The sequence below is a fragment of the Cornus florida genome, unplaced genomic scaffold (genome assembly GCF_030987335.1).
Source record: "Cornus florida cultivar Cherokee Brave unplaced genomic scaffold, ASM3098733v1 CherokeeBrave_3.0.0_Hap2_Chr06, whole genome shotgun sequence".
NCBI classification, from domain to species: Eukaryota; Viridiplantae; Streptophyta; class Magnoliopsida; order Cornales; family Cornaceae; genus Cornus; species Cornus florida.
In genome coordinates this window covers 36,385,247-36,395,079 of record NW_026775576.1, presented here as the reverse complement: position 1 = coordinate 36,395,079, position 9,833 = coordinate 36,385,247, and the positions used below count along the sequence as shown (strand labels likewise).

The window sequence follows — 9,833 nt, the reverse complement described above, 5'->3', positions numbered from 1 at the left end:
CATGCAAGGTCTGAAAATCCATCTATGTATTACTTGGCCTCAGGTGCAGCAGTTGCAAAAAAATTTTCCATCTAGTTTGCATAATGTTGCTCACATTGCCAATTCCATCTCCATGTTGCCTAATGAGCTCACTGCCTCATTTTCGAGCCCTCTCAAGTTCCTTTGGAGTGCTCGCAGCCACCTCCCAGCAAACCCGAACTCTCTGGCTTCATTTCGAGCAATCTAAACTCCAATTTGGAGTGCTCGACCTTGTTTGATTTTTAAACCCCAAAGCTGCTGAGGCTACTGGTCCCAATTCGAGCACTCTACTTCCATGCTTAGAGTGCTCGACCACTTCTCTCAACCAAGAAACCCACCACCATCCACCCCTCAACCACCTTTAACCTCCCAAACCTTCACCAATCAACCACCATGCAACAACCCCACCCCAACTCACCTCACCAAACCATGCCACCCTTTCAAACATGTAGCATCAACCACAAACATACCACTACACACCACAACTTAGCTCCCGGCATCTCTCCACCTCACAACCAAAAACAAACCATCCCAACTCTCTGCAACCCACTTCTCAACTCACCCATGCTTGCACCACCTCACCACCTCGCACACATAGAACCATGCCACCATGCATGCATCAACTCAAACCTCAACTCCTATCTCTCTCCTCAACCCAACGCACCCAACCAACCTTCCAACCTTCTCTCTTTCTCGGCCTCTACAAACCAAACATCACCACCTCTTGCAACACAACAGCAACCCACTTCAAACCAAACTCCCCAACCCACCCTCCAACTCATGCTCACCACAACCCAAACCATCAACCTCCTCTCGGCATCTCTGCAGACAACCCCACCAACCCTCCTCTCTCTCTCGGCAACTACACCCACCACCACCCCTCACCTCCATCAACCCACCCCAACCCTCACCTTCTCACTCTCGGCATTCCCACTCTACCTCCCTCATTTTTCTCACCACCCAACCATCTACACCATGCACCATACCAACCCCCACATCCAAACCCACCATCTCTCTCTCTCTCTAAACGACCATCACCACCCTGCATGCATGCATGCACGTCCATGCATGCATGCCACCCCTCACACCCTCACCAACCATAACCACCTTCCATGCAACACCCTCACCACCCCTCACCCTTCCCTGCCACCCACTCCATGCATCCCTCTCACCAAACCTCTCACCAAACATCTCACCTCCCCACCCAACCAATCCCACCACCCCTCCACCTTCCATCAACCCTCACTATGCCATTCACCTCAACCAACTCAAACCCTCACACTGCTCAACTTTCGAGCACTCGAAGACCAAGCTTCGAGTGCTCGAACTCCTCCTTCCCACACCCTATGCCAAACCCAACTCTCTGCCCCCATTTCGAGCACTCGAAGTGGGCCTTCGAGTGCTCGAACCAAGCTCTCTTTTCTCTCTTTTAAAACCCATTCTCTCCCTCGCAGCTCCATCTCCCTCTCAACCCACAAAACGACCACCAACCCCTCTTCCACCTCACGACCAACCTTCCTATCTCTCGGCTCCTCCCTTTCCCAACACCAACCAACCAACCTCCCCACTCCACCTCCCTCTCAACCCATCAAACTCCCACACCCTCACCCCCTCACACCACCTTTCTCTCGGCACACCACCCACCAGCCCACCCACATTGCCACCACCCCTACATCTCTGCAGTTCCCCTTTCATATTCTGTCCCAAGGTATGTGAGCTTCCTTTTTTTTTCTCCTTTCCTTGTCTTTATTTCATCATAAGGAGGATGGGATTACATGTCGGTGATTTTGTTGATGCTTGGGTTGCTTGTTGTTGATGTTGCTCTATGCTAGAGCTTGTTATCTTGCAAAAATTTTTTGGGTTTGCTCCTCCATCCCACTCACTTCCATCTTCTCCTTTTTGTGGTGCACGCCAGGTGTTCGCTGAAATTCCTCAACCAAGTCCACCTCTCTAAATGTCTCGTGCCGGTCCTTCTCGCCCTCCTCGACCCTCTTCAGGTGCCCGTGCTGTCACTCGTGAGCGACCACGTGATCCTTGGGATCGCAAACAACTCAACTACGAACTCTCATTTCCGCTCACGGATGCCTTTGACATTCTACCCACAACTTCGTGGGCTGTCGCCGAATTGACTAACCGGCGTCTGCAACACATTTGCGCACCCCTTGCCAGGGTTGCCTACCCCCGTGTAGTGCGCCTCTTCTACCAGAATCTCCAGTGCCCTGAAGAGCCACCCATTTCTCTCACTACATCCATTGATGGCACCGCCTATACTTTCACTATGACCGACATCATTCAGGTTTCTGGTTGCCCCATTGAGTGCCCCGATGACATTGTCAATCGTGAGAATCTCCCTTTATATGAGGAGCCGGATACATTAACTGTGGCACAGATTGCCGCTGCCATTTGCCCTATTGACGATCCTACTCGGCCCCAGTCTTTTATCCGCAAGACCAATCTTCCGGAACGCCTATGGTTCATTGACACTGTCTTCAAGCACAATGTTTGCCCTTTGGTGCACAGCACCGAGCGTCGGGGCCTCTTTCTGCAAGCCTTATATGCCATGGACCAAGGCCAATGGTTCTCCATCCCAGAGCTCATTTGGTCCACCTTTATGAAGTTCTGGCATGATGCTCATAATGCACGGGCTCCGCGAGTTAAAAATCGGAAATTGCCTTTGCCGTTTTTCATCACTCGACTCCTTCAGCACAAGGGTTTCGTTGTTCCTCCCCACGAACCAAAAGGCGACAAAATTAAAGTTTTTACCCAGCGCCGGTGGATCAATGTTCTGAGCCATTCTAGTACCCCTCCGCCTCCGGCCCCCCTGTTCATCCACGCTCCACCTCCTCCTCCTTCAGAGGCAGTTTCCACTGCCGCAGCCACTGCGCGGGTAGAGCCTTCGGTCGACTCTCACCAGGACTAGGCTTTCATCCGGGCTTCCATTGCCGGTATTCATGCGCGACTCGATCGTTTTGAGCATTCTTTGTCCGCGTGCAATCAGGCTCTGTGTGAGTCTTCTTCCCATGCTGAAGAAGATCGTCGTCTTGCTGCTGAAGATCGCCGTGTTGCTGCTGAGGACCGTCGTTTGGCTTCCGCTGAACGGCGTAAGACTCAATCTCTCCTCCATTCCATCCTCGCCCGTTTACCTTCTGGCCAGTAGCTTGTTGCGCGTGTGGACCTTCTCTTTTGTTTCATCTGTAACTATTTCTCTTGTATATTTTGTTTTCCTTTTAAACTGTAAGAATTTGCTATGTATAGGTTGCTCTGGTCGACATGATCCCTGTACAGTTCTTTTTGTCATCATGTAAACTCTTTTTGCAATGCAAGTTCTTTATGTTCTGTTAACTTTCGATACATTCGTTTTCTGTCTTTATGCTTGTGCTATTAATGTGTTTGTGGTTGTTTCTTTTGGTTCTTCATATTGCTTTCCAGGTTGCGCAGTCCAGTTCAAGTTTGGGGGTTTTTGTCTCAAAATGCCGTTCCCTCCCCCTGGGTATTGTTGTTCCTTTTATCCTCGTTGTCATTTTTGTCTCTAACTTGCATCCATGTCCCACATTGAGGACACTGTGTCGTTTAAGTTTGGGGGTGCATCAAGCATTCTTGGCATATTTTTGGTTCCATAATTTTTGCTAAGCAATGATAGTATAACCTGACACTTGTCGGAGATGAAACATATGTTTAATACCTTGTGTATAGAAGCAATTGAAATTTTTGAAAATAAAGAAAAATTTGAGTTGAAATGATCATGTAAATACAATGTAGTCTGTATAAATGCCTCAATTAGATTCTTGCTGGATTTACACTCTTATAAGCTTCACAATGCACAGATGCACATTGGAAACTTAACTGTGAGGCATGCAACTTGATTGACCTTGACCTTGGCCTAGTTAATCTGATTTGATGAACCTGATAGATGGATACCTTTGGCATGTATCTATTCAAAAAAAAAAAAAAAAAAAAAAAAGAAAAAAAAAAAAAAATTTTGAGAAAGAAAGAAAAAAAATGACCAGTTGACGTTCGTAGCCTTTCCAACTCGAGCTATTAAGCCCTAGGAGTGTCTCTACACTTAGCACCCTAAAGCCATCTGGTTTGGGAGTTGTTGGCCTAACGCTTGCTACAAGGGTTGGTTAGAAAGCTTAAGGGACTTAAACATTGCACGGTCATTCAAAAAAAAATTTAAACTAGTAATAAACATGGTTCGTTGGAGTTCGTAGCCTTTCCAACTTGAGCTATTAAGCCCTATGGAGTGTCTCTACACTTAGCACCCTAAAGCCATCTGGTTTGGGAGTTGTTGGCCTAACGCTTGCTACATAAGTTGGTTAGAAAGCTTAATGGACTTCAGCATTGCACAACCATTCTATGTTTCGCTTATAAGTTGCAATAAATTGTCAATAAGCAACAAAAGTTGTCTTGTAAATAAAATCATGCCTTAGGGACCTCATTTAAAGGGGAATTCATTGACTTGAAAACTTGTGCCTTGGAATTGGAAAAGAAAGTAAAAGCCGCATGTTGAGAATCCAATTCACTTTCACTGAAGCTAGAGTTGATTTCCATTCAAGAGATGATAATTGAGTTATTTATATAGACTTTGATGTTGATGCATGTATGTAGAAATGTATTTAGCCAATTTTTGTATCAATGCTTCATATATGCAAGGTAGTTTTCCCAATGACCCCATCTCCAGTTTTTGTCTGTTTCAAGTTGTATTTGAGCTATGTTTCTATCTCATTTTACCATGGAGGATATTTTTGTAGTAGCATGCCCATGGTTGTCTTTTCTTTATGTTTTTCATTGTAGTTTTGCTAAGGGACTAGCAAAATGTAAGTTTGGGGGTGTGATAAGCGCCGAATAATGTATATTCAAGCGCCCTAAATTACATTAACAAAGTCCAGTTATTAATTATTTTATGTAGATTAACTCCAATTCTATGTTTTTATGCATTTTCAGGTTCATTGGCCAAAATGGAACAAGAATAAGGCCTTGTGGAATCCTGAGCAACAAAAGGTGCCAATGCTGAATTCTGGCAGCAGTAGAGCCTGGACTTTGCTTGCCATTTTGACCTTCCAAACTCGAGAACTGGACTTCCCTCATAACATGAAAGATTTAGAGCTCTGAATCAGCTTTCCAAATCTTCAAGTGGTTCATCATTCGGAGTTCGGAGCAGAGAGTTATGATCTTCACAACAGAGGTGCGCAGAACTGCCTAGCAGCACTGATGTACTGCCTTTCTCCCCATTTTCGACCAACCAGACTTGAGAATTGGGTCTTCATCAAAACATGAAGTTTTTAAAGCACTGAATCAGCTCTCCAAAGCTTCAAACAGATCGTCATTCGGAGTTCGGGGCACAAAATTATAGCAGTTTTCCCAAAATAGGTCAGCATTGAGCAAGAGGAGCATGTTGCACATTGCACTAAGTTAGAGTGCTCGAAGTCACCAAGCGTGTGCTCGAAAATCAGGCAGAATGCCCTTCGGAAATGGCTCATTTCAGCCCACTTGCACATTGGTTTCCCCAATGCCATCTCCCTTCTTTATGAAGTGGTTGGAGGTGTTCCTTGGAGGAGAGAGGGTATTGTTGAAGCATAAAAGGCTACCCAAAGGCCACATATATGATTGAGCTTTATCTTGAGCAAGAGAAAGGAGAGAGAAGAGAGCAAGGAGAAGGGTGTTCTTGAGTGCTACAGTAGGAGCTCGAAAATGGAGATGAGGATGATGCTTCTTCCTTCTTCTAGTTCACCAATGGGTAACTAAACCTCATCTAGGGAGGTGATGAAACCCCTCCCTTGTAAGCATGTGTTAGTATAGTTTATTTTTGGGGATTACAATGTATTTTTGATAGTCTTTCCATGGTCAAGAGCCTCATTTTTGTTGTAATGAATGTTGAATGTTTTAAATGATTATTGTGAGTTATTCATCTTGTCTTGGATGGTTGCTTTTCTTAATCATATTGCTTGCACTTCCATGGTGACAATGGAAGTTAGATCATGGAATGGTTTTAATGGCATGGAGTTGGAGAACCTAGATAGTTCATGGCTTAGGGTTTCCCTTTGATGGGCTATACTTGATTCTTAGCTTTATGTGCATTCACCATTTAAATTAGGGCTTGATAATCCTTGGCTTAGTAAGCATGTCCTAAGCTACATTTTAGTTTAGGTAGTTGATCATGTGAACCTTTGATGGTTTATTCTTGCCTTTCTAATTAAATGAACTTCTTAAGGATATTATAGCAACCTAGTATTGTTATGTATCATGACTATCATATATGTTGTTTTCCCCTTAAATTAATCTTAACCTAGCATGTGTAGAGGGATGGAGGTTGATTCATTTCCCTAGCCTTCTTTACTTGTACTCACTCCCTTGAATTCTTGCAATTTACTGTTTTATGCACTTTTAATTTCCTAGCTTAAGTGACATCCAACAAAACCTCTATACACCCTTCATCATTCTAAGAATGATTCTAGACATTTAGGTTGTATTAGACTAGCGTAGTCCCTGTGGTTCGACTTACCCGACCAATAGCCCTATTTTACAATGATTCGTGCTATTGCGAAGGTTGATGTTAATTGACCAACCGATCACTTGGCCCTCGCCTTAATGCACACTTTCTAAGCTTGTGGTGTAGGATGATAATAGACCACCAGTTTTTCGCGCCGTTGCCGGGGATTAGGCAATGTCATATTTGTGGAATCCATTAGGAATTAGTACTCTTTTGATCGTGTCTTTACTTTATTTTATTTTTTATTTTTTTTGATTACTTATTGTGTTTGTTCATCTTTGACAAGGAGCATTGAGCTAGGAAGCAAGCAAAGGAGCTAAGCAAGAAAGGAAAAATGCTAAAAAAAATTTAAATTTTTTTTACTAAGCTAAGCTAGAAATTTGGAGTTGAAATGCTATAGGACATTTGTGAGACTTTCTTTACTCAATCCCTTAGTTAAATCGTCGGCCCACGTGGAGGCTTATTTTTAATTTCTTAAATAAATCGTGAGCCCGCGTGGAGGCATTTTTAATTATTCTTTGCATTGTTATCAAAGCATAGGAGTATGGGTTAAGTGTTTGTGGAGGAAGATTCATTGAATTGTTGTGAAGTCGAAGTGTTTGGTCATTCATTGTGTTTATGTGTTTTTACATTGTGCATGCATTGTCGTAGATTACTAAAACCAACTCTTGTCCCTCTTGATTCGCATCAAATCTATAGTTAGAAATCCTAGGGGAAGAGGAAGTTCTAGTTCTACCTAATCCATTACATCAGTGGAAGGCCATAAAGAAGAGCATGTAGAGGACCTTGGTCACATAGACCAATAAGGTATCCTTCATCTAAATGTGCATCATGAGAACATTCAAGCACTATTAGACATGCCTAGGCCATTCATTCACCAACCACAACAACAACAAGGCCAAGTTCCATTTGGAATGCCAAAGCCAATGTATGCTCCACAACCTCCCATCATTCAAGGAAATCAAAATCAAGGTGCCCATGTTGCACCTCAAATTGCTAATCTTCCACTTGCTTTAAGAGATCACTATGTGCCTAATGAATACAATGCACCCATATGCATTCAATTGCCACCATTTAGAGCACATCACTATGATATTAAGCCACAAACCATGCAAATGCTTCCTAACTATTATGGACTTCTAAGTGAAGAACCTTACAAGTATTTGGATGAGTTTCTAAAAGTATTTTCCACCGTAAAATATATGGACCTGCCAGAAGAGGTCTTAAGACTCAAACTTTTTTCATTTACCTTAAAAGACAAGGCAAAGTATTAGTTTAACAATCTTAGGCCTTTTTCAATCACTTCTTGGGCAATGCCATGAGAACCTCAATTCTTGAAGAAGTACTATCCGGTTTCTAAGACCAATGCCATGAGAACCTCAATTCGGGAATTTTCACATGGGGATGGAGAAACGTTTCATGAGGCATGGGAACACTTTAATGAATTGCTTAGGAAGTGTCCACATCATGACATGCCCAAATAGCAATTAGTTCAATATTTCTTTGAGAGCTTATCGAACAATTACAAAGGTATGGTTGATGCTTCCATGGGTGGCTCTTACATTGATAGGCATGAGGATGACGTGTGGCGTCTTTATGAGAGCATGAGTGAAAATTCTTTGCATAGAATATTATCATCCAAGAATGGTAGAAATTTATAAGGTAGGAAGAGTGTTGGCTTACATCAAGTCGACCATTCAAATGAAATAGCCGCCGAAATGAAGTCTTTATCTCAAAGGTTTGATTAATTTTTGATTAACCAAAACTCGGTGAACCAAGTATCTTCCTTCCCTAACCATTCCCATCGTGCATTAAATGAAACATGTATGACTTGTTCTAGTGTTCTTTATTTTACTTCTCATTGTCCTCACGGACAAGTGCAAAATGAACCTAATGAACAAGTCAATGCAGCTTTTGTGAACCAAGGGAATAATCCTTATGGTACTCATTATAATCCAAGTTGGAGAAATCATCCGAATTTCTCTTGGAAAAACCAAGGAGAGGGCTCAAACCCTTTCGAAGGCAGTTTTCAAGGGAAGTACATTCCACCTCCACTTCAAAACCAAGGATCCCAAGGTTATAGACCTTATCAATCACAAGGGAATCAATTTGCTAACTCTCATTTTCCCAACCAATCTTATTCCCAAGGAAATGCTAGAAGTCCCGCCTTTGAAGAAAGAGTTTTGAATGCTTTGGGCACTCTTGAGGCAAACACACAATTGCTTCATTCCCACTCTCAATCTATTGCGAAGCTAGAAACCCAAGTAGGGCAAATAGCACGCACTCTTAATGCAAGAGAGAAGGGAAAGATGCCTATGAATGCCCCACCTAAGTAACAATGTGTTGTGGAAACCCATTCCTTATCGGAAGGCCACACCATTAAGCATGTCAATGCGGTGACTACTTTGCGGAGTGGTAGGATTGTGGACAATCAAGTCAAAAAGTTCAATGACGAGAGTGAACTAGTGCAACCTCAAGTTGTCACCCGTCCCGTTTCACATCCCATTCCTCCTTCATTCCATATACATGATCTTGTGAATGAGAAAGCTTCAAAATGTGATTTGAAGAATGATTTTGAAAATGATTTGAAGAAAGATTTGCCGAAAAATGAATTTGAAAAGGCTTTGTTGAAAAATGATTTAAAACAAAGTGATTAGAAAAATTCTTATTTTGAAGAGACTTCAAAGAAAATTTTTGAAAAGAGTTTTGAACCAAAAGCCCTATTTCTGGATGTCTTAAAAGGATCCATTTCAAAAGAAAGGCAAAAGGCAAAAACCAATGAAATCATGGAAATGTTTAGGCAAGTGAAAGTCAATCTTCTACTTTTGTATGCAATCAAGCAAATTCTAGCTTATGCCAAATTCTTGAAAGACTTGTGCACCCAAAAGTGGAAGAACAAGAGCCAAGCACCAAGAAAAAGTGGTTTTGACCGAGCAAGTGAGCTCAATTTTACAACATAACACTTTACCAAAGTTTAAGGACCCCAGTTCACCTACTACTTCATGCATTATTGGTGATCATATCATTAATCGGGCGCTTCTTGACTTAGGACCAAGTGTTAACCTTCTTCCATACTCGGTTTATGTCAAATTGGGCCTAGGTGAATTGAAACCGACGTTGGTAGTTGTACAACTTGCTGACTGATCCATTAAGAAGCCTAGGGGTATAATTGAGGATGTTTTGATAAAGATTGACAAATTTTTCTTCCCCGTTGATTTCGTTGTCATTGACACAGAACCGGTCCTCAATCCTAAAAGCCAAATTCCCGTTATCCTTGACCGTCCTTTTTGGCAACCGCTAATGCCAACATCAATTGTAAAACGGG

General features: G+C 42.6%; 1 pseudogene; it reads right to left on the bottom strand.

Moving 5' to 3' along the window:
* Positions 1-7,883: 7,883 nt before the first annotated feature.
* LOC132315459 (small nucleolar RNA R71) lies at positions 7,884-7,982 on the bottom strand (annotated as a pseudogene).
* Positions 7,983-9,833: the final 1,851 nt, after the last annotated feature.